This window comes from Strigops habroptila, chromosome 3 (genome assembly GCF_004027225.2).
Source record: "Strigops habroptila isolate Jane chromosome 3, bStrHab1.2.pri, whole genome shotgun sequence".
Lineage (NCBI taxonomy): Eukaryota > Metazoa > Chordata > Aves > Psittaciformes > Psittacidae > Strigops > Strigops habroptila.
The window spans coordinates 19,126,355-19,151,349 of NC_044279.2; the positions used below are offsets into that span (position 1 = coordinate 19,126,355).

The window sequence follows — 24,995 nt, forward strand, 5'->3', positions numbered from 1 at the left end:
GGCGTCCAGTACACTTGGAACCGACTGCCCCAGGGGTGGAAACACAGCCCTACCATCTGCCATGGATTGATCCAGACTGCACTGGAACAGGGGCAAGCTCCAGAACACCTGCAATACATTGATGACATCATCGTGTGGGGTGATACAGCAGAAGAAGTTTTTGAGAAAGGGAGGAAAATAATCCAAATCCTGCTGAAGGCCGGTTTTGCCATAAAACGGAAAAAGGTCAAGGGACCTGCACAGAAGATTCAATTTTTGGGAATAAAATGGCAAGATGGACGCCGCCAGATCCCCACAGACGTGATCAACAAGATAACAGCAATGTCTCCACCAACTAACAAGAAAGAAACACAAGCTTTCTTAGGTGTTGTGGGGTTCTGGAGAATGCACATCCCAAATTACAGTCTGATTGTAAGCCCTCTCTACCACGTGACCCGGAAGAAGAATGATTTCAAATGGGGCCCTGAGCAACAACAAGCCTTTGAACAAATTAAACGAGAAATAGTTCATGCAATAGCCCTTGGACCAGTCCGGGCCGGGCCAGATGTGAAAAATGTGCTCTATACCGCAGCTGGGGAGAATGGTCCTACCTGGAGCCTCTGGCAGAAAGCTCCAGGGGAGACTCGAGGTCGACCCCTTGGCTTTTGGAGTCGGGGATATAAAGGATCCGAGGCCAGCTACACTCCCACTGAAAAAGAGATACTGGCAGCCTATGAAGGGGTTCGAGCTGCCTCAGAAGTGATTGGAACTGAAGCGCAGCTCCTCCTGGCACCCCGGTTGCCTGTGCTGGGCTGGATGTTCAAAGGCAGGGTCTCCTCTACACATCATGCAACTGATGCTACATGGAGTAAGTGGGCCGCACTAATTACACAACGAGCTCGAATAGGAAATCCCAGTCGTCCAGGAATTCTAGAAGTCATCATGGACTGGCCAGAGGGCAAAGATTTTGGGATGTCACCAGAAGAGGAGGTGACGCGTGCTGAAGAGGCCCCACCATATAATGAACTGTCAGAGAGTGAAAAGCAATATGCCTTGTTTACTGATGGGTCCTGCCGTATTGTGGGAAAGCATCGGAGATGGAAGGCAGCTGTGTGGAGTCCCCTGCGACAAGTTGCAGAAACTGCTGAGGGAGAGGGTGAATTGAGTCAATTTGCAGAGGTGAAAGCCATCCAGCTGGCCTTGGACATTGCTGAACGAGAAAAATGGCCAGTACTTTATGTCTATACTGACTCATGGATGGTGGCAAATGCCCTGTGGGGGTGGTTGCAGCAATGGAAGCAGAGCAACTGGCAACGCAGAAGTAAACCCATCTGGGCTGCTGCATTGTGGCAAGATATCGCTGCTCGGGTGCAGAACCTGGTGGTGAAGGTACGCCACGTAGATGCTCATGTACCCAAGAGTCGGGCCACTGAGGAACACCAGAATAACCAGCAAGTGGATAAAGCTGCTAAGATTAAAGTGGCTCAGATGGACTTGGATTGGCAACATAAGGGTGAATTATTTTTAGCCCGGTGGGCCCATGACACCTCAGGCCATCAAGGCAGAGATGCAACATAGAGATGGGCTCGTAATCGAGGGGTGGACTTAACGATGGACACTATTGCCCAGGTTATTCACGAATGTGAAACATGTGCTGCAATTAAGCAAGCCAAGCGGTTAAAGCCTCTCTGGTATGGAGGACGATGGCTGAAGTACAAATATGGGGAGGCCTGGCAGATTGACTATATCACACTCCCACCAACCCGCCAAGGCAAGCGCTATGTGCTTACCATGGTGGAAGCAACCACCGGCTGGCTGGAAACATACGCTGTGTCCCATGCCACTGCCCGGAACACTATCCTGGGCCTTGAGAAACAAGTCTTGTGGCGACACGGCACCCCGGAGAGAATTGAGTCAGACAATGGGACTCATTTCCGGAACAACCTCATAAACACTTGGGCCAAAGAGCATGGCATTGAGTGGGTATACCACATCCCCTACCACGCACCAGCCTCTGGGAAAATCGAACGGTACAATGGGCTGTTAAAAACTACACTGAGAGCAATGGGTGGTGGGACTTTCAAACACTGGGATACACATTTACCAAAAGCCACCTGGTTGGTCAACAGTAGGGGATCTGCCAACAGGGCTGGCCCAGCCCAATCAGAACTTTTACGTACCCTAGAGGGGGATAAAGTTCCTGTGGTGCACATAAAGAATTTGTTGGGGAAGACAGTCTGGGTTATTCCTGCTTCAGGTAAAGGCAAACCCACTCGTGGGGTTGCTTTTGCTCAGGGACCTGGATATACTTGGTGGGTAATGCGGGAAGATGAGGAAGTCCGATGTGTACCTCAAGGGGATTTGATTTTGGGGGAAAACAGCCAATGAACTCAATTGTACGCTGTTGCCTGCTCTATAACACTTTTATAGCCCACCAGCTAGATATCTTCAGGTCACCAGCCATTGACCCTGACTTCCCTCCGATCATCACCTCAACAAAGAATGAATTTTGAGGAAACCAGACGAGCTCAGCAGTGACCAGATGAGTTTGGCGGTATCATCAGCAGGCAACAACCCAACACTATGTACCGTCCCTCCTGCCCTGAAAGACTATTACAAGAGATGGAGCCTGACATCATGGACTGGATGAGTTCAGCAATTTTACAGGGATTGGTCCATGGACTAGGGAACGATATCTTTCTCTGTGTGTGGGTGTGGGTGTATATATATGTGTATATATGGGACAGGGGTGATGGTGTGCTGAGAGATGTGGGATCTGAGCATCACGTGAATGGTATGGAATAAGGGGTGGATACTGTCCTGGGTTCAGCTATAGCAGTCATTTTTCTCCTGCTTAGTAGCTGGTGCAGTGCTGTGTTTTTTAACTTTCAGCCTGGGAACAACGCTGATAACACCGATGTTTTTAGTTGTTGCTAAGTAATGTTTATTCCAACCAAGGACTTTCTCAGTCTCATGCTTTGCCAGGGAGGAGGGGAAGCCGGGAGGAAGCAGAGACAGGACACCTGACCCAAACTAGCCAAAGGGGTATTCCATACCACAGCACGTCATGCCCAGTATATAAACCGGGGGGAGTTACCCGGAAGGCCCTGATCACTGCTCGGGTCGGGCTGGGTATCGGTCGGCGGGTGGTGAGCAATTGTATCCTCTCCCCTTGTTATTTCACTAATCGTTATTATCATTGGTGGTAGCAGTAGTGGTTTTGTGTTATACCTTAGTTGCGGGACTGCTCTTATCTCAACCCGTGGGAGTTACATTCTTCCCATTCTCCTCCCCATCCCTCTGGGAGCGGGGGGAGGAAGAAGGCGGGGGGGGGAGTGAGCGAGCGGCTGTGTGGTTCTGAGTTACCGGCTGGGCTCAAACCACGACAGAATCTTACTGGGATCCTGAGAAATATTGTAAGGAAAGACATCATGGCCTGATAATTGCAGTGTAGCTTCAAAGGTAAGCTTTCTCTAATATTGTTTTCCAGGAATTCATGTAGTCTTTCAATGAACAAAAAGGAATTATCAAAAAGATGGTTTCCCTTTTAACCGAGGTGAATGTGGAAATCTATGTTCAGTTCAGGTTTGTAATTTAGGAAAGATGATGAAAAAATCTGAGAGCTTTCAGAGAAAATCCGTGAGAAGAATGTAAATCAAAATGCTTGCCCTTGAGAAATATGTACAGAAAAGAATGTAGCAATGAATTTTAGATTGTTTTAGCACTAGAGAAATTTTGTATATAAAATTTTGCACATAAATATTAAAAGAACTGTGGTCATTCTAAGTCCTTCTATTTAAAATGTAAAGTCACATTCCTCTCCATATATGCTTTATTATGGTTTTCCATTCGTATGGAAAGGTTAGACTTTATTGTAGTTTTGTTCATAAAAATATTTGTGACTATATAATTTTGAAGGCATTACTTTTTAAGAAATGTAAATCTTAACAATTAGAGCCACTTTTAAAAATTATCTAAGATCTGAAGCCCCCATAAAAATAGATCCTTATTTGAATGCCTATTTACCTGTGTGTTTGTGAGAGATACACTATAAATCAAGAGCAGATGCTAAAACTGTATGCAGATGCACCACATAAGGTGGTTTTGTTATAATAAATTTCTCTTTCATGCAGTCAGCAAATGGAAAAGGAAACTGTATAATTCTCACTTTATTTTGTGGTTAGCAAAACAGTTTGGTAGCTTTAACAAAATAAAATTACATTCCTATATATCACTGAAAAGTCTCTAAGGAATAATATACACGGAGCAGCAGCTGTTAAGCTACCTATAATATGCCTTTCTTGTGAATTGCTCTTATCTGATTGAAGAAATTGGTTTGGCAGAACAAAGTCTATTACTTCATGAATACATAATGACAAAGTAAATACTGTTACCTGGTTTCAAAAAAATCCTATCAACAGACTTTCACTGAACACCTTCGGAAGGTTTATCCATAAAGATTTCTCCCCATTTTAATTAATAAATGGCACATTGCATCAAGTTCAGAACCTTGAAATATGAAAACAGTACTTTACATATTGTTTTGAAGTGAAAATTAGCACAGATGGAGATAACTTTCCTCATTATAGCTTCACTTTTACTTCTAAGTGCGTTCCAAACGAGGGGGACTAGAGAGGCTGAAAAAAGTACAGGAGGGAAACAAGAAAATACTTCTATTCAAGACAAAGACAGATGAGATGTAAAACAGAGAATTGGGATAATTTTATTTTTTTCAGAACTATTTAACAACTCTCAGTTCCTATTATGATCTCTCTTTTGAAAGTGTCATGAGCTTACAGAGATGTGTTTTCTTTTCCTATCTTTTTATTAGGAATTGTATGTGTGTTGTTACATGGGCTTACTTATAACCATAAGCTACTATTGTTCTGCATGCAACACTGGAGCCCACCCGGGACTATTTAAGGAGGTATAAATTAAAACAAAAAAAAAAGAAAAATGTTTTTGATTACACTCAGAAATGAAACACTGCAATGGTTCTTCCATTCTGCAGTCACTAAGCACTAATCTCCAACTATTTTATGAAGTTTCTAAATTTTGCATACATGGAAGTGTTTCATTGGTTTCTAACAGTAAAAGTAAATACCAACATGAATGGAATTATAGAATGAAGTAATTGATCTTGTGCTTAGATTATGTGAATGTGGATCCAAATCTCACCTAGGACCAACATTCTCAATAGTGAATTGCCTTAGAATATCTTTTCCTGCAGCTAAAAAATTATCTGTAGAGAGTTGAAATAATTTTACTTTAAAGTTAGTAACACAGTGAAAGAAAACAACAAAAAAGCTAAGCTTCAAAGCTGTCATGATAGCTCTTGGAACTTGAGTCAAACAACTTAGTGTAGTGAAGGAAATGCATAGATTTAATTTGTTAATATAATAAACTCCACAGTAAATTAATTTATAGTGTCCCTTCAGGTTTACACCCAGAAGTACAGGAACGTGTTTGTTTACTCTTTCAAATTGAAAACTATTGATTTCCTTTAGGAACTCATCCTTCTTGACTGTGAATTAGTCTATTTACTTCAGATTCTGATCAAGATATATATTAATAAAGTATACTGTTTGGGTTTTTTTTTTTTTGGCAAAGAGCTATATTTAATTTTGAGTTGCTCATATCAGCTTCAAATTAAATATAGATAATATACAACAGCTTTTCCCCACTTTAAAACACAAGAATTGTAGTGAAGGCTGTAGTGAAGGCATTTAAAGTGGAGTTGTGGGCATGCTTGGGTAATTGTTTTTCAGTGCTTGCTGCATTACCTTCCCTGACCATCCATTGATGAATCTGTGATATTCCCACAGTACTGCCACTACATCTGCCTGTGATGAAATAGACTGGGATTTGCTCTGTTTTAAAATGAAATCAGGTAAAACATAAGCAAACACTGCCCTCCACACACTCACACAGTTTTTAACCCAGGCAAATTGTCCTGACTGGGTTATTATATGACCCCAGAACAATGAACTCATATTGTTGACGAGGATGTTCAAGAATAAAAATGAACTGTGGGCAAAAGCTGCCTAAACCTGGACTTGTGCTGAAACTCTGCCCTAAAATGCCTTGGTGACTTCATCGATCTGGCATATCAAATAATTTTCAGACATGCAACACCCAAGCAATAGCTGGTTTTATTCACATATGCAGGCGAGAGTTAAATGTTCAGTTCTTACATAGTTGCATGAGGTAAAAACAATTTATGTCCTTTTCAATCTGAAAGAAATCAAACCCATTTTCCTCTTTTCTGGGAGAATACTCTAACCATAAAACCAGAGTCTTATTTGACTACACATATTAACAGTTTTTCCTGTGCAGATACAAGTGTGAAATTGAGGAAGCTGGAAAGGAAAAACAAGCAAGCACATACTGGTATGCTCTAACACACTGATGCAGGTTTCGACCCACAAGAAAGGAATTCTGGGTTCTGCTCCTAGTATTGTTTATGAATTTTGCGTTAAGCAAAACGCTGGATAAAATACAAAACCAGTTTAGGTGAAACAGTAACAGTGTCACTTTTTAAAGCCAGCTGTATTGTTGGGAGAGAGAAACAAAATAAACAATCTTTTGGCCATACAAGTCCTAAAATGGAAGCAGCCACTTTCAGGCTAGGAGTTATCGCTCTGTGTCTAACTTTATTATGTTATTTTGCCTCTTGATCCAATTGGGGGAAGACAAACATACCTTGAGCCAATTCAAGTAAAAAGGCTTAAATCCCCATTGCTCAAATTTAGACTGACTGATGTGTGACAATGTCACATCACCTGACTCAGCATTTATCCCACTGTCGGTGCCTAACCAACTTCATTTTGCGCTGGTTCTTCCCATAATCGTTAACATAGTCATCTTTTAGATTGCTTGCATTTTGTAATGTTTTGTTTTATTCTGTTGTGTTTTCTCTGAGTAGAGCTGGGGTTTTCAATTGTTACCAGACCAATTTTTGCCAATATCCCCTCAATCCAGGATAGCTTGCAGCATGCTGCCACAAAAGGCCCTAGTCTTTTTTTGAGACATCAGTTTGGGCTTGAGATATTTAGATGGTATTTAAAGACTATCTTAGATTAATATTTCTTCTAGATAAGAAGTCTTACAGGAAAGACTTCTTGGAGTAGTGCATGTAGTGTTGCAACCATGGGGACAAAGGTGAAACAGTAATGATACTACACTTAGAGTGTAGGATCATGAGGACTGAAAATCAAAGCTATCTGATACCTGTGCTACCTAAGGGGGATGTTAGCAGACAGACTAATGGTTTTAGAAGCCAATTAAAAAAATACGTTTAGTTTCTGAGTCTCAATGTCCACCACTAAGGTGTACTACTTCCTAATGCTACACTGTGTAAGTGAACTCCTAAATACACTTTCTCAGCTTTTAGGAGTACTATGGCTATCAAAAATGCATAAACTTTTTCTTCAGGGCTATGCTGAAAATAATATTCTGAAGCTTGGATAAAAACAAGATTAGCTAGCTTTTAGTCTTTTGCAAGATAAAGCTAATTTTCAGAACCTGCACGTGAATTAATGTTGCTAATTAGTTTCGAACAGGCCTTTAATATGTGCTGCTATATGTTCTCCTCTGCTAAGTGTTGCTAAAGAACTTGTATAAAGCTGTGAAGGCACTGGGGAACTGCAATCATGCTGAGCCACTGGACATAATTCCTACTGAAATTCTGTGTAACATCATTGATTTTGTTCTGTTTTTAAGGATCTCCTTGGATTGTTCCTGAAAATAATTTGCATATTTCAAACAACTTCAGACTCATGACAGTAACTATGCTAATGATTCCTAACGTCTAATCCAGTGATTTTTATTTTTTTTTTTCTTCTCCTTCTGAGGTTGGCAGAATGTCATACTTTTAAAAAAAACAAAAAACAAAAAACAAAAAACAAACAAACCTCTTCACATTCAGAAGACAGAAAGGAAGAAGCAATGAATTTCTCTTCATCTTGGTCCATATTGTAAGGTGTTAAACTAGACTACAGTAGTTTCTTTCATATATTTATATGTACCTATAAACAGGCCGAGTCTTCATTTGAACTTGAGATCCCTGAAAATAAACACATTACTGTAACTGATGTTTAGTAGCTCCCTTTTAGATTTCCTTTTTTTTGTTGCAGAAAATGCATAAATAGAAGACATACTTTGATCTAGACTAGTCATTATCAGACTTTATATTTGTCTTTATAAAAGACAAATAAAAGCACACCAATAGGCTATTGAAAAAAATAAAAAAGAAAAATAAAATTGAGGAAGAAATTGTTGGAATCTATCCTTGGTAGCCAATTTAAGCCTTTTACGCTGTCATGGTTTAAGCCCAGCCGGTAACTCGGAACCATGTAGCTGCTCACTCACTCCCCCGCTTCTTCCTCCCCCTGCTCCTGGAGGGATGAGGAGAAGAATCAAAACAATGTATCTCCTATGGGTTGAGATACGAGCAGTCCAGTAACTAAGGTATAATACAGAACCACTACTACTACCACCAATAATAATAATGATAAGGGAAATAACAAGGGGAGAGGTTACAATTGCTCACCACCCGCTGACTGATACCCAGCCCGACCTAAGCAGCGATCTGCGCCTTCCGGGTAACTCCCCCCAGTTTATATACTAGGCATGATGTGCTGTGGTATGGAATACCCCTTTGGCTCATTTGGGTCAGGTGTCCTGTCTCTGCTTCCTTCCGGCTTCCTTCCTCCCTGACAGAGCCTGAGACTGAGAAAGTCCTATGTCCGCGTAAACATTACTTAGCAACAACTAAAAACATCGGTGTTATCAGCGTTGTTCCCAGGCTGAAAGTCAAAAAAACACAGCACTGCACCAGCTACTAAGAAGGAATAAAAATGACTGCTGTAGCTGAACCCAGGACAATGCCTATTTTCTGCAGAACCATGTCTTGACTGTGTGCATGAGAAAATTGACATAACATACCTGGTGAACCATTTTCCTAGTGAACCAGTTTACAAGAACAAAAACTTGAATTGCCTTGTAGATTATCTTTTTCATAAGCATATAGGATTAAAAAAAGAAGAGAAAACTGAAAGAAGTGGAAGACAGTCTGGAGACTGCACCAGTATTTGAAAAAGCAATATAAGTAGTACTTCTCGATATTCTCATGCTGATTTACATGTTTAAGTATAGTTGTAAAAAAGCTTTCTATTTGGTCTCTTTTGTATTGTGCGTCAGTTTGGCACCTCAGCTTTTGTCCCATCTGTGACCATGTTCCCATCCCCTTTTCTCTTTCCCTTCCTACTCCTGACCATTTTTTTCTAGCACTATTTCCTTCAAAATTCTGCACTCTCATCATTTGAAAATCCTTATGCTGCATGTTCAAAGATATGGAGTGCTACAATCCTTTAAATAACAGATTTTATGCGCTGCATAAATTTTACCTGTAACACTTAAGCTAGTTTAGCTTTGGAAGTATAGGTAAGCCTACCTTACTTATCTGCACAGGATCCCACAAAGCTCTTTTGTACAGTTCCTTTCTTCTCCCCAGTATATCTCTAAAATTAAAAGAAAGCCCCAACCTTGATCAGTATCAGAACTGCGAACAATTGTCAGAGTCAGAAGCCATCACTTTGCTGTTTTGCACACACTGTTCTGTGCATTTTTGTCTTTGTTCTTGCTGTTCATCTATCATAATCCATTTGTACTATGCATTCTTATCCCCTAGGAATGAAATAATATTTTTATTATCAATAATTAATCATACATTTAAAAAAAAAATCTCTCTTCAACTAAATGCTTTTATGTAAGAGACAGATGTGAGAAGTGGTGGGATATCCTTCTCTGCTATTAGATAGATAAGGGTGTTGTACAGTAGAGTTCTACAGCAGATGGAACAGCTCTTGCATAGGAAATCTTGCTCAGACCTGGAATGGCAGTAGGAGACAGGTGGAATCCACAGATCATTTTCCTGTCAAAAATCTAGCAAGGATTGAATAATCATGTGCTGTACAAAATCAGATTTTTCTTAGTTTTTATCACTTAACTAAATGCTCATGCTTTTGTTGCCCCACACCTTCCTAATGAAAAATGTTCCAAAAGCCTCCAAACCAATTTACAAAACAAATGTATTAAAAATATTTAATGGAGCTAAAAATATATTGTAGAATCTAATTTAATTCTGACAAACGGCAAAATGTTTTTTCTAAAACTGACTTACAGTATGGAAATTTAGGTTGAGCAACTAGAAATAATAAACTCAAAAACACTGTGTTAAGACAGCCTTTAGGAAACTTTCAGTATGGGTGCTATTAACATGAATAATGCAGCCTTGTCTCAGATTTGTCTTTCGGGTTTTTTTCCTACTGTCATATTGCACGCTATATATTATCTTATTTTACTTGCTTTACTTAATTTACTTGCAAAACACATCAATTAATTTTATCTCTAGTGACTAAAATCTAGACTCTTGCTGATTATGTCTATTTTGCAAGTGAATAAATTATTCACTAATGAGTTAGCTAGCAAAAATTAATTCATCTTGAGACATGAATTTCCTTTCTCTGCAATCCCACAGGTGAAAGATAAGTGACTTATTCATTACACAATGCAAATTCTCACAGTATATTTTTGGCTCCTTATGCTTCTCAGAATATGCCCACTGGTCTTCTGTTGTGGTTATATTTTTTGTAACTCTGGGATATCACACTTTTTGAGGAAAATTATTTTCTTGTGAAAATGTTCTATATCTGGAAGCCAGTGTACTGCTAAAATGGATCTTTTGAGCTATGTTCTTTATAGTGTTTAATGTGCAAATATGCTAGAATTTGAGGTAAACATGGGTCTATTTTCTTTACATTCATTAATATTTCTTGTGCCCAAGCTATTATTCATAACAGATTTTAATTCCAATGGTGCTCTGAAGAGATCTTATGAAAAAACATTGATCAGAAACAACACTCTGATGGATGTCTGCTCCTTGGCTCAGAACCAGTTAAGCCAAAGCCCCTAAGAACTATGCATGGTGTGCACATGGTATGCATCATATCTTCTGAAGAACCTTCTCCCATGTTCTTCAGACACTGTTAACTTGCGGTTTTCAAGCACAATTCTGTTTAGATCCTCAAGGAGGAATCCAGCATTGGGGTTTTTTGGCAATGTACTGCAATTACTGAAGTAGTATTCTTCCTTAACTCACAAGTATAATACATTAAATGATTAAATAATTGCCTAAAATAGGCAGTTGAATAAAGAAAAGTAAACTAGTCCCCAGTTTTACAGGGATTTATAAAGTTTCACAAGCTTGAGACAGCAAAGATATGCAGACCAGTAGATGTCTAAATTTGCTGAAAACCAAACATTTTAAATATTATTTTGTGATAGCGCACACCTGTGTTGTGTCTGTAGATGTAGGAATATATATATGCATTAAATACTTCTTTTTAGATTACATTTACTTGGCTGAACAATTAAGAAAATTTGATACTATAGGTACAATTCACATGAGAATTCTTACTAGGTTGGAATTAAGATAACTGCTTGGAAAAATCAGTGAAGTTTAGTGCATTAATTTTTTGTATAAGATGGGTGAATGTAAAATTTCTCTGTGTATGTTAGTTGTACCAAATCGGCTCAAAGTGTTGTGCAGAGACACTTCACTGTGCTCTAAATTAAGCACTAAGTATCATGAGGGGAGCATTAGCTCAGGAAGTCACTTTTTTTGAGGAAAAAGCACACACATTCTTCAACACTGTGAGCAAGCAGAAGCATTTTAGCATATTGAAGTTAAAAATGCTCATCCCAATGTCTCAGAATGTATTTATATTCTCCTGAATAGTTTCGTATTTTTAATTGTTAAATTATTTTTAAGACGCGTGTCTTTTTTTGAAAAATCTGTTCCCAGAACCCAAATGAAGTAGCATTTCAGAGGGGTTAGGTGTTAAAACCCTTCATTAAGATTTAATCTAAGTATCATTGAGCTACGGGCTAGCTCTGTTAGAATGTCATTGACATTGTGTCTCTGGGCAAGGCTGGACAACGTCTCATCAGGAAGTCTTCCATGGAAAGGACACTTAAAACCTAAGATTTCTGGTGTACTATTCTGTAGAATACAAATTAAAAATAACAATTATAAGGGTCAACTTTCTACCTAGTTTTGAGGTTTGTATGATCTGTAATAAAATCTAGTTCTACTAATTTTCAGAATCAACCCCTGATTTTTCGTTCTGTGTGAAATTGCCTAGTAAATTCTGACTGGAAATATTTCCAGGTTTACATTCAGCCACTTATGTAGGCAGTTCAGTATTGTTTTCTATTACAATAAAAAGCATTTTCAAAGAATAAAAACTGTGAGAGGCATGCTGTAGTTCTCAGCAGATGCATTTCTGATCACGCACATAGTGACGAGGTTTATAAAATTTCATATTTTTAAAAGCAGCAGCTGCAGTGCATTCATTTCCTATTGACAACCTGCAGTGACACAGCAGATAAAGTCTTTCACAGTTTTCACTACCATTAGGATATGCTGCTTCACATTACTATTTTTAAGATACATGTTTTCCACTATTTACTGCCCTTCCTTCTATGCCATTGTACACACTAGAAGGTGAAACAAAAATAAAATTTGGTCAGATTTCATGCCTGTATTTTCCATAAATGAAAGTTCATTCCTTGCAGAAAACTCATCTCAAAGTCTCTGGAAGTTAAATGCAGAATAAAATCCATTCCAAAGCTACAAATATCCTCCAAACTCTTTCCATGTCTAAATTTTTCTATATTTTAAAAGTAACATTTTCATAAAAATCTCAAAGAAATGACAAGAAAAGAGAAACAAAAATTATTAATATCAGTAATATTAAATTCCATGTTTAGAGACCTTTTTCTCATTTTGAAGTAGAGCTTTCCTTCTTAAGACCAAATTATTTTGAGGTCTGAAGTACTAGAAATGTGGTAAAACATAACAGAATTAACATTCATTATATTAAGAGTCTAATATCAGAGTTTACATCTATTTTAATTTATCCTGAAATACTTCCAAGCACTTTGTATGATTGCCCCATTTGCTCTCCGATTCTTTAAGAGGCTGGTTTACATTCAAAACTGTGTTATGGGTGAAAGAAAACACTACATGTATGGAGACTAGAATTTATTGTTAGCCTAGTTAAAAACTTTGAAATCCAATTGAAATGCAACAAACAGTCCAATTACAAACATAGTATCACAGTACAAATCAGTACAGATAAAAAATATGTAGTATTAATACCCTTAGAATTCTTGTACAAAAAGCCTTTCTAGTATCTACCCTTTTTTGCTGGTGCTGTGCTCACCTTCCCACTGTTCCTCCAGCTCCTAAGGCCAATGGAGTTATCCATGCCCCAGCCAAGTGGTGCTGGGCCATTACAGTGAGTCACTGGCATCCTGAGTTCTCTCCCTGGGAGAGAAGCAGTGCAGTGCTGGTGGAGGTCTCCTCATCCTCAGTATTGGGGTCCACTTGGATCTATTTTTATGTTTTCTCACCCTGGGCTGCTACCTTCTGGCTGCTCCCAGCTGAATGCGAGCATGGTCCCACAGCCTCCCCAGGTTAACCCCCCAGGGTCTCTTGTTTGTTGGGCCACAACCCCCTGGGTTTGCCAGACCCTTCCCACAGAGGCACTGGCAGAGCTCAGGCTCAGAGACGGCAGGCAACAGGCACTTGGCCCTGAGGCAGGAGCTGAAACTAGCTCAGCCCAGCTTCAGAGAACCTGAGCCCAGGCAAGCCCTGGGACCTGTCTTCTGCAGTGCCCTTAGCTGTGAATGGCAGAAGTCATTCTTACTGGGCTGCAGGTGGACTTTAGAAAACATGAACAAATAAATCTACCTATTTCCAGTGATTTCTAAGGTACACTGCCAAGGAGCCCGGCACAACCAAGCTGTAAATAAATTTTCTTAAGATTTTCTTTTATATAAGCAGTTACCGCAGTAAAGTGACTTCCTGTGAATTTTCTTTTTCTGACAGAAAAAACCCAGCTTTTTTAATCAAGTGAAAATTGTCATAAAACCTGTCTTCTTTCCTAAAAAATGATTGATATGTCAGAAAAAAACCCAGAACTTGAAAAATAGTGAGAATAGAAGTCAACTTTGGAAAAGTTATTTTAAGGTGAAAAAGGAGAACAGAGACAACACCAAAAAATGTGTGTTTCATATAAAGAAAAAGACAATTTGCTAGGCTTTTGCACAAAACTCACCAACATGCTCCAGAAGTTAATTTTGTCACTAAATCTATTACTGTAAAAGTAATAGAAACTATAAAAGAGTCTGTTTCATTATTGAGTTTCATGCACCGTCTTGCTACTAGAATCAATGTCTGCTTTTTGCAAGAATGATTCGGAAGAGCATGATTTCAATGCACTTATTTAATTTTCAGTTTTGTTTTCCGTTTTCCATTTTAAGAAGTCCATCTCCAGCACCAATTTTCTAACACTGCTTTTTCAACAAATAATTACAAAAAAAAAAAGTCCCTAAGGATTAAAATTTAACTGTTAAGAATCAAGTAGCATCTTCAGTCTATATTTTCTACTGGTAAATCATCATTATAGAGCTAAATTTTCTAATTCTTGAAAACATTATAATGGAAAGCTTATATCTTAATCTCTAAAAAGACAAACATGGACTGACCTAGTACTTTTGGGACCTTATTAAACACATTAAACAGAAATTATTTGATGGTTATTATACTCACCTAGGATGAGACTCTGCCTCAATCTTTACCTTGATCAGAAGCAAGGTATAAAAGACAGTCATGCCTATCTCAAGTGTGAATGCTCAATATTTTGTTACAGTGCTTTCTCCCTTTTTCAATCAAAACTAACAATTCCATTCTGGAGTTCAAACCCACTACCATGATTTTTTTTTTGTCATAAAAACCCAAGTTACCTTCATCTAGTCCTAGTTATATTCATACACAAAATAATTTCTACAAACAGCTGAATTTCAAAGGTCAGGCTTCTGATCTACCAAAATCTACTGGCAGAAAGAAACTCATTGTGTTAACACAGGGCATCAAACATCTCTTTATAGGCGAGTGAAACATGATGAGGGAGATCTCAGAATGGGATTTGAGGAATATTTTGCTGAAGCCCATCCCACTATTATAATCTCAATTAAACTGCAGAATTCAATTGTCACAGGAAGAAAGTAAAAATATAAATTAAATCAAAATGCAATTGTAGATATCTATGGCTCAAAAGTCTTTCCAGATCTTTTAAACACCAAGACACAAGTAGAAATTTTAACTTGGGAGATGCCAATACTGCAAACTGTCACAAGCTCAAAGAGAGTACATACTGGGAAGAAGATGACTCTATACACAACCCATTTTTACATTCATTGCCTAAGTATCTACCACTTGTCACAGTAAGCTCAGAATGCCTTATTAATTTTCCTTATTTCATAAAACTATGTCTAAAAGAATTATGTTCCAAGTAGCATAAGATTTTACACATATGCAATAAGATTAGTAACAATAGAAGCAGATCATGCTTGTTCCTTATGTGTTCATCTATTGTTTCAGGCAGAATGTTGAAAATATGAAACCTTTAGCTTAAAAAAGAGCAAAAAATAAACAGAAAAGTGGACTTATTCATGTAAAGTTATATTTTTTAATGATTCCAGGAGAAGAAGCTTTAAGAAAAATACTTCCATTAAAATTGTCATTTTGAGGAAAAAAAGTCAATCCTAATACAATATATTAGATAAAGCAACTTCTAGTTTTGTAAGCTAGAGCTCATTATAAAGTGCTCTAATTTGTCTGTTTCTTCCTTGTCTATAGGGTTATCGGAAGTAGAGCCCTGATAAAATAAGAGATGATTTAGAGAAACTGGATTTAAAATGAGAGACAAAAATGAGAACTTAAAAAGGTTATTTCTGGTTTAGTTAGGATTTTTAAACTCATCCTGATTTTGCTCTACAAAAAACCAAACCAAACCAAACCAAACCAAACCAAAACAGAACAACAACAAAAAAAAAACCCAACTAAAAAGCAATCTGTCTTAGAAACTCTGGTCAATAGGATGGAGTAGCCAACAAAGTAAAAAGAACTCGAGTTCACCAAGATATTTGCAGAAGGCAAAGTGAATAGAAGCCTTAACTTGAAATTCAATAAACAAACCTGGCCAGCATGGGCTCCGATCTCCACGGAGCCACAGCTCCTGCAGGAGCCTGCTCTAGCACAGGCCTCCCACAGGGTCACAGCCTCCTTTGGGCATCCCACTGCTCCAGCGTGGGGTCCTCCCTGGGCTGCAGGTGGAGGTCTGCTCCACCGTGGACCTCCATGGGCTGCAGGGGCACGGCCTGCCTCAGCATGGTCTGTATCATGGGCTGCAGGGGAATCTCTGCTGAGGTGCCTGGAGCACCTCCTGCCCTCCTTCTGCCCTGACCTGGGTGTCTGCAGGGGTGCTTCTCTCACATATTCTCACTCCTCTTTTCAGCTGCAGTTAACTATGTTATCCCAGGTTCACCACCACCATCACTGGTGGGCTCTGCCTTGGCCAGTGGCAGGTCCATCTTGGAGCCGGCTGCATCAACTTTATCGAACGGAAGCTTACAGCAGCTTCTCACAGAAGCCACCCCTGGAGCTCCCTCACTACCAACACCTGGCCATAGTGTTTTATTGGCCCAACATAACCCAATACATCTGATTATGGGAAGAGTGGTATTTTCAGTAGCTTTGCTGGCTAGGCAAGAGAAAAGCGTATTTGGCTGGGAGTTATGTTTAAAGTAAAAGAGAGATTATATGGACATCATTGTGATTGATTCTTACAGCATGCTGGATCAGCTAAAGGCTCATACTTCTGACATTTCTGATATGTATACAAGGAAAATGGATTTCTGTCCCCCTATATTAGCTTAACCATCAATACAAAATATTGCGCATTAACAGGAAGTACAGTTCTGCTCAGCAAGCGGTGTTAAAAATAAGAAATGTTAAACCATTTTTCTTGGCATAGTCTTTGATGTACTCTAATGTTGAATGGCTATTTCTGCAGGTGTGAACTACATAAATCAGTATGAGATCTGGTAATACTTCATTTTCATAGCAGATCAGCACAAAGTACTTTTGCAGCAGGAGCTTGTACAGTTACGACAATGTGAAAACAGTTGTAATGTTTAATGGTCTCTAAATTCCCATGCTGAATGTGTTTGCATATGGGCCTTAGCAACACATAGAAAGACAGGTTGCTGATTCAAACCTTTTTTAAAAAAAAATTATTTGTGTGCCCATGCTTAATCCACTCTAGTAAGCTTCCTTATATTCATTTAAAACAGTAATGTCACTATTTTCTGTATCTCCCAAACAGCTAAAAAATCTAAATTAAATAAGAATATATAGGTTAAAAATCACATTTTCCAGGAAATTTGCTAAGTACAGAGTTAATTATCAATATATATTTTCAAGCCAGTATAAGTGATCTGTCTATTTTGATCTATTTTAAGCTGAGATTTATTTGCTCTGCAGAAAATATTTTTATTCCAGTTATATTGCATATTTATATTCATTTTACATATCTATCTTTGAGACTGGAATAACTACATTTCAGTCTGTAAGGATGATGCTAAAACAGCCACTATGAATTCTGTAAAGGTTTATACAACATGTATTTCTTTTTGTATGAATGTCTATAAATTTTTCTCAGGAGCTTTTCCTACTTTCTAAATACTGAACATACTCTTTCACTTACAATACAGTTGATTTTATGTATGCTAAGTATTTTGATATATTCAAATGAAAATAAAAATGGGATGGAATTCAAACTATACCTATGGTCATGGATGGATTATAAGTATATACTGCTAAAATTAGTAAATATGTTCAGTAACTCATCTCTTCCTATAACATACTTAAAAAATTTTCCTTTCTTTTTGGTTTTTCCTCAAGTGCCATTTGGCTGCCTTTAAAGAAAAAGAAATTATCAAAGAAACCTATCAATCTCTTGTCAGTTCAGAATTACTTTTGAAAGCAGTGTGTAAGGCGGACAGAGATACTATTCTGACAATCTCCACATCTGTGAAAGTTGTTTGTAAGAGTTGTATTATATAACCTGCCATCAGCTGTGGATCAAAATCAAGACAGACATTTCCCACTATTACTTGGATAAACCCACTAATTTTATCCATCCATTTTATTCTTCAACAAGAAATATGTCTTATAAAAAAAAATATTCTTTTTACATCTACCTTCTGGTCCTGTCAATGTTCTGCTACCAATACCTGCATTAAAAGAGTTAACTAACAGGACACGTACAACATGCATTTCAAAAATCCCACATTACTTTTCATTTCCAGAAGTCAATGCAGCCTTTTGCTAAAACATTCGTATTTCATAGCCAACATGGTATCTCAAAGTACATACAATATCTGGGAGGGTAAATTAGAGATAAAGCTGCTGGAATTGATAGGAAATTGATAAGTATTTTAGGTCATGTCTGCCTTCTAAAATTCCTAATCTATATTTAGGCACACAGAATTAGAAGAAAAGTTTATCAACCATTTAAATTTCAGGAAATGAAATCTGAAAGTTTGTATTTTTATTTCATATCACCTGTATCAATGAAAGCCTAAAACAAGATCTTTGATCTTTCTACATGGAAAATGGTCTGTTTCTAGTTCACCACTTTCTTACAGGTGCTAAATTCGAAATAAATTACAGTATCTTTTTTGAAGTTAAACTTCAGGACCCAAATAGTAAGACTAACTGTGGAGAACCTACAGATACAAAAAGCACTTTTCTTCATTTAATGGTATTGTCACTGTTTTTATTTGAACTTTGAAATATTTGTTTCAGTTCAAGTTTTTGGATAACGTGCAATAGTATTTTCTTAGTCTGTGCTGCAGTATTGCTTTTTCCTGATGAGATCTGGATATGTTCAATTGATTTCAAATCATGGATCAGTATCTGGTTTACACTTTTTAATAAGTATATGAACAAGCCAGCTAGGCAGTTTTCACAAGTATTATTTTCCTTTCCTCAGTTTTTGTGCTGGGATAAGGATCACAGAAAGAACTTTATAAAGGAAATGTTTTCCAGAAAGTAAATTAAATCCTTCTGTATTTGAATCATAGAACAATTAGTTTGGAAAGGACTTCTGGGGTTCATTTTGTCTAACCCCCTGCACAAAGAAGAGCTAGTTTCAGCGTAAGAGCACATCTTGCCCAAGGCTGGAGATCTCACAGCCTCTCTAGGCAACCTGCTTCAGTAGTTAGGCACTCTGACTATGAAGATCCTGTTTTCATTAAATCCATTTTTTAATTTCTCCTGCTGCAACTTGCGTGCATCATGTCTTTTCCTTTTGCTGGGCACCCCTGAGAAGAGACTAGCCCTTAGTGCATGCATTAGGTTTTTCTCAAAGGTTAGAGGGAGTGGCATCAAAATTATGTTAACCAGACTGCATTCAGATACATCCTGTCCAGTCTGATGGGCGTGTGCATGTCCAGTATAAGCAAGTAGATCTTAATTTGGTCATCCTTTATTGTGGACTGTACTTTTCTCCCCAAAGCTTTGTTACTAAGCATGGAGGTCTGGAATGCCTGTGTCAAGCCTGGAGTACAAAAATAAGCTTTAGTGTCCTGATCAGACTCGCCTCTGACTCCAGCCATGTATCCTTGACCATTTAGGCTCAGTCCTGAACCCACAGTGTTTGCCTGGGTTACACTGCACACGTGTTCAGCCCTCTTGCATATTGATCCTGACTTGCAAACTGGTCTGCAGTTTTGGATTGAACTTGAAGCTGACTCTTTATCTTGCTTTGTTCTGTGTGTGTGATGATTTTCAGACTGTCACCAGAATGTGCCAGTCACCAGTCCAGACCTGCCTGGGTATGTTGAACCATACCCCATCAGTGAAGGCACTGTCTTGTGTATGTCCTTGGCTGCCTGCTGGTCTTTCCTCACGGAGCAGCTCTTGTCACTGCCTGACAGCCTGAGCAGACATTGAAGTTAAAAAGCATAGCAAAAAGTGTACTGAATACCTCTTCGTTTTCTATATCCTTTGCCATTAGGTCAGCACCTCTTTCAGCAGCAAGACTTTTTTCTTGGATTTTCTTTCTAAAGCTGACATTCTCCTCAATGTCCTTTCTTTTTAACCTTCACGCTCTTTGCTAGTTTCAACTTCCATCAAGTTTTGGTGTTTCCCTATATGCTCATGTGATATTTCTATGTTACACTTTTGCAGGCTGCAAAAGGGGACGCTTTGGAGACCTCTTCCCCTGCAGAAGGTGACTTCTGACTACCACTGTCTATTGCTTTCTCTTTATGGCACAGCTTCAGGCATGGATTGGGCACAACTGGCCCAGGTAGACACATTTCCCAACCAACTTTTTTTCACATCTTCTGTTGTCATGTCTGTAGGTTGTCTACAAATTAACATCTGCAGGGGAGGATATCTGTTGCCAGAAGTCACAAGCCTCCAGTGTATATTACAAGCCTCCAGTATCTACTAAGGTAAGAGTTCATCCTCCTGCTGGGCCTCCCTGCTCCAGTACAATGTAAAGTTTGAGCTGTTGCCTCTACACAGGCCCTGTGAAGAGAGAAACATTTGCTTCCCCTCACATATATAAGGGCAGATTATGAAGCAAGTCACATCCTGAAATCTTCCATTACTTCATTATGAAATCTGCTTGAAATAAGGACTGTTGTCTCTGAGAGTTGCAAATGCATTAAACTTATTTCCTTATAAGACTAAGAGACTTCTTGTAAATTTCTGAAAAATAAAAAAAAAAAATGAGCCTCACAGCTTGGAAAATTTATTGCTTTTTTTTTTCTTTTTTGTCTTATTACAGCAATATTTTGCACCATTTTTTCAAGTTTTATAATAAAATATTTAAGTACAGGAAATTAAAGTTATGAGAAAACGTGAATTATAAAGATTAGCAAAACTATATAATGGAACTTCAAGCCTGTGATTTATGAAGGTATTTCGATTTTGGAAGAATGAATTAGAATTACAAATCTAAGCTGCGGCCTAATATTTTTCCTTGTAAAGTAATATGAGACTGTTTTTCTGTTCCTCTGCAGATAGATACATCTTGATCTTTCAGGAACTATCATCTCACTCAGGGAAGAAAGGAATAATTGGCATTATCTGCCAATAATTGTGACCATTATAGTTTTTTGAGCATGAAATCTTACAAAAATAATTAGAGACAGTATGAGATTTCACTGTTACTAACTTCAAACGCTGCTTCTATCTCAAACCTGAATCATAGAATCATAGAATAGTTAGGGTTGGAAAGGAGCTTAAGATCATCTAGTTCCAACCCCCCTGCCATGGGGTTGCACTAAACCATGTCACCCAAGGCTCTGTCCAACCTGGCCTTAAACACTGCCAGGGATGGAGCATTCACAACTTCCTTGGGCAACCCATTCCAGTGCCTCACCACCCTCACAGTAAAGAACTTCTTCCTTATATCTAACCTAAATTTCCCCTGTTTAAGTTTGAAGTCATAATGGGTTCTAGTCTAAATTTAACTTGACTGGTCACTACAGATCTCTGATTTAGCACACAATAATTTTTCCACCTATCATACGAGCAAATGATACCTGTTGGTGCCAGTCACATTCATCACATTTGATGTTAATCATAAAACACTGTATAACTCTTTAAAGTGCAGTTAATCATCAATATTTTGTTCACACATTCAGTGTTGAGTATTTTTTAATTTATCTAGAATGAGGTAATTTATTTCAAGTACAGTAAAAAAAACCTAAAACTGAAAATAATTATTGTGACATGACAAATGTAGTGTTACAGTAATTAAATATTAATAATCATGGTACATTGTAGAAACATAATATGTACCATACTGCAGCACTGGAAGTTTAGAGGCCATCTTTTTTTGTGTGTGCGTGACACTGAATTGTACTGACGGTATCTGGATATATTGTAGAAATGTAATTTCTTGGTTATTCTAGTTTGATGGTAGAAGATGCAGAGATATCGGTTCAGCAATATACTCCAAGCTTTCTCACTCTCCTCAAACAACCATGACCTGGAATCATCCTGAAGGTGACATTTACTGTCTTGAAAGAGAAGACACACTTTTTAGTACACTCAAACTACTTTACTACCTACGAAGAGTCATACTGTTAAAGTGACCTTTGTTCTCTTCTGGTTCTTGTAGATAGAGAAAAGGATTAATGCCATTTTGGGCTGCTTTGTGTCTCTCTGTGTATGTGCTGGGCAGAGGCAATAAAAATGCAAGACAGAAACATCTAAGTAGATGAGTAAGCCCTTCAGGCCAAGCATGGGTTCTGCTCCTTATTCTAAATATTATTTTTCTTTTCATCTAGTCAAAACAAAATATGAAATGCCTACCTGGAGCTAAACTGAAGTCCTAGTGCTAGCCACATGAGAGGTTTGCTCCCCTCAAAAAAAAAAAAAAAGAAAAAAAGAACCCATCTTTTTGTCTACTGCCCTTTTGATTGACTATTGCTTGAGTGGCCACACTGTGGTTCAGAAGAGGATGCACTGACCAAAGGTTTTTGTTTTCCCCTTTGCTTTCAGTCTGGGGTGGGGGTTTGTATTTGTTTGATCTGTGGAAAAGTTGCATTCAGTCACTTCAAAGTAAGAAAATCCTAGGAGGCTTCATGTGGCCCCATATTGGATTACATTAGAAATAACGACTACAGTAGAGCTTGTTCAGGGGAGGGTCAAACAAGTTGCATCCTATGGGAGGAATGGTATTTATCACTTCCCACTGATTCTCTACATCCCTATAGAACAGGCACATGGCTATCTTAAGCAAACTCTTCCACCATTCAGAAATTCATTTTTCTCTTTATTGGCCTTCAAGGGAAAGTGACCCCTCCCACTTTAGATTATTAAAATTTGAGCTTTAAAATGAGCACATTGTAATATTCAGTGTATATAACTAAAAACTAAGATTAAAGACTAGAAAGATATCAAGATAAGTGCAAAATTCATAGAAAGACAGAAATATAAATTATTGAGCTGAAAATGTTTTTGCAGATAAGTTAACATGAAATGGAATGACCCTGAAATGTGACTGCTAAAAGAGTAAACTATGACCTGTGTTTGAAAAGGCTGTCTTTCTTTCTCAGATTTGCTTTTTATTCTCTCTGTTACACCAGTATAAACATGTAGCACTCAGTAGTACTAACCCACTAACTAATGGCAACATTTATTTTTCTAAATTTGTTTCTGATAACTACTACATACTATGCTTATTTTTGGTATTTTGTATATTACCAGCTGGTTTGAAATTTTGAGGTGTTAGATAGTACCTGAATCTACAAAATTAATGTGCAATAGTAGTAGAGAGAGACATTTTAGAACCAGAGTGGGCCATTGTCCGGCTTGTTTCTATGTAGTAATGTATTACAGCACTAAGAAGTTCTCAAAATTCGCTTAGCTAAGAAAAACAGAAGGTAGCTTTGCACCAGAAATTATTGTACAGGAAACAGAAAGATAACCTGTATGTCTGTAACATGACGATTTTTCTAATGATGTGGTTCTGATTTTTAAAGTTAGATGCACAAAATCCCTGTCATAATTGTTAATTTTCAAAAGATTTATTTTTAAAAACCATTTCTAGTAAGTCATATAGGGTTTGGTTAATACTAATGATCAGAGCATTAGTTGACTAATGTATTTTCCTGAAAAAATATATCAGAAAACTAAAAGTTAGGTCTGAGTTTCAAATAACAAATAATTACATCATAATGCTGTAAGCCAGACAGTGAAGAAACAAGTCATGGAAAATTACAGATTACTTCTCATGTTTTTCAAGGTAACTGGCCAATAAATTACTAGCGTATTCAATACTTTTAGGAAATAAAAATTCCCATATGGCTTCCAACTTCACATAATGCTCCCAAATCTGGTGCATCTACAGTAGCTCCTACAAATATATCATAAATCATTTGAGGTTGAGCATTGATGTAATCATGGTAAAATAGGATTGTTAAAACCTCCGCAGCTATGTGGGAACTGAAAAGTGGAATTTATACTTGAGAATGTAATGAGAGTTGACACCTATTTGTGACATGACTGTACCATAGATTGCCTGCAGCATGATAGCATCACCATTTCTAGCAGGCAAAGAGGTATTTGCTGAAGGTGAAAATGTCATTTAAACAGTTGATACATTTCAAATAATGTAAGCTAGATGCCTTGTACAGTTCTTGCCTTTTCAAAATAAATATACACAACTTGAAATTCTGCATAAAGAAATAATGCCTCCGTGATTATTAATTTGAGCTGGGCTATAGACATTTGCAACAACACACGTGGTTATCTTTGGAGGAATTTGATTTGTGGTGGCAAAGATTCGTAATCAAGTATTGCTGTGAGTCTGTGTATAATAATTCAATGTCTGAATATCTGTTTATTTATCTTACAAATAAAAACTGTGGAGTTGTTTTAAAAACATCTTTTCAGTTAGACAGGATCTAACAGATTTGTAATCTCTTACACAATACAAAAAAAAAAAAAATTAGAAACTATATTTAAGTGTATAAAACTGGCTCTTCCATTCAGCCGCATTTTTTAAAAGATTAAGATGAGGTGTTTGCTAACTGCCGTATTTCCAGCTTCCAGCCTTGCTGCTCTATCCTCAAGTCAGCAGTTTGTTAGCAGAACAGCTTCTTACATTCACAGAGATGTGCTAATTCAATTACTGAAAACTTCTATTACTTCCTTTTGTTTGTCTTTTTCTGAATCTTTCCTTTTCACTCTTCTTTCCATGTTCTCTCTCCATACCATCTCATTCTTCATCACTCTCCTCTTTCCTTTTTTGCATCTTGTTTATTCCAATGTTTGCCAGAGAGCTGCCAAGATAGGTGTTGCTTCTGAAGGCAAAGGGAGCCAGGAGCTAAGCATGGTAGCCCAGCTGGCAGGGCTGGCACCTTGGTGGCCAGGTCCTGTTCCTCTGTCTGTCCGTTGCAGCACCACAGCTATGCCAGCTATTCCAATGTGTCTCTGTAAATCCAGTCAGATTACAGCTCTGCCACTGGGCACTGTGCTTCTAATTCCTATTTATTCCCTATGCTTCATGTGTTGG

The 24,995-nt window shown here is 38.0% G+C and overlaps 1 long non-coding RNA gene across 2 annotated transcripts in view; it reads left to right on the forward strand.

Annotated features, from left to right (window-relative positions):
- The first annotated feature begins 3,306 nt into the window (after nucleotides 1–3,306).
- The window catches only part of LOC115605128, a 36,797-nt gene continuing 15,108 nt past the window's right edge, over nucleotides 3,307–24,995 (forward strand). The window contains exons 1-3 of one of the 2 annotated variants that reach the window (XR_003990515.1): nucleotides 3,307–3,441; nucleotides 20,323–20,415; nucleotides 20,989–24,166. This is a non-coding gene — a long non-coding RNA (uncharacterized LOC115605128). Of the gene's footprint in view, nucleotides 3,442–20,322; nucleotides 20,416–20,988; nucleotides 24,167–24,995 lie in introns of those variants that run through there. The other variant, XR_003990514.1, reaches the window with a different exon arrangement.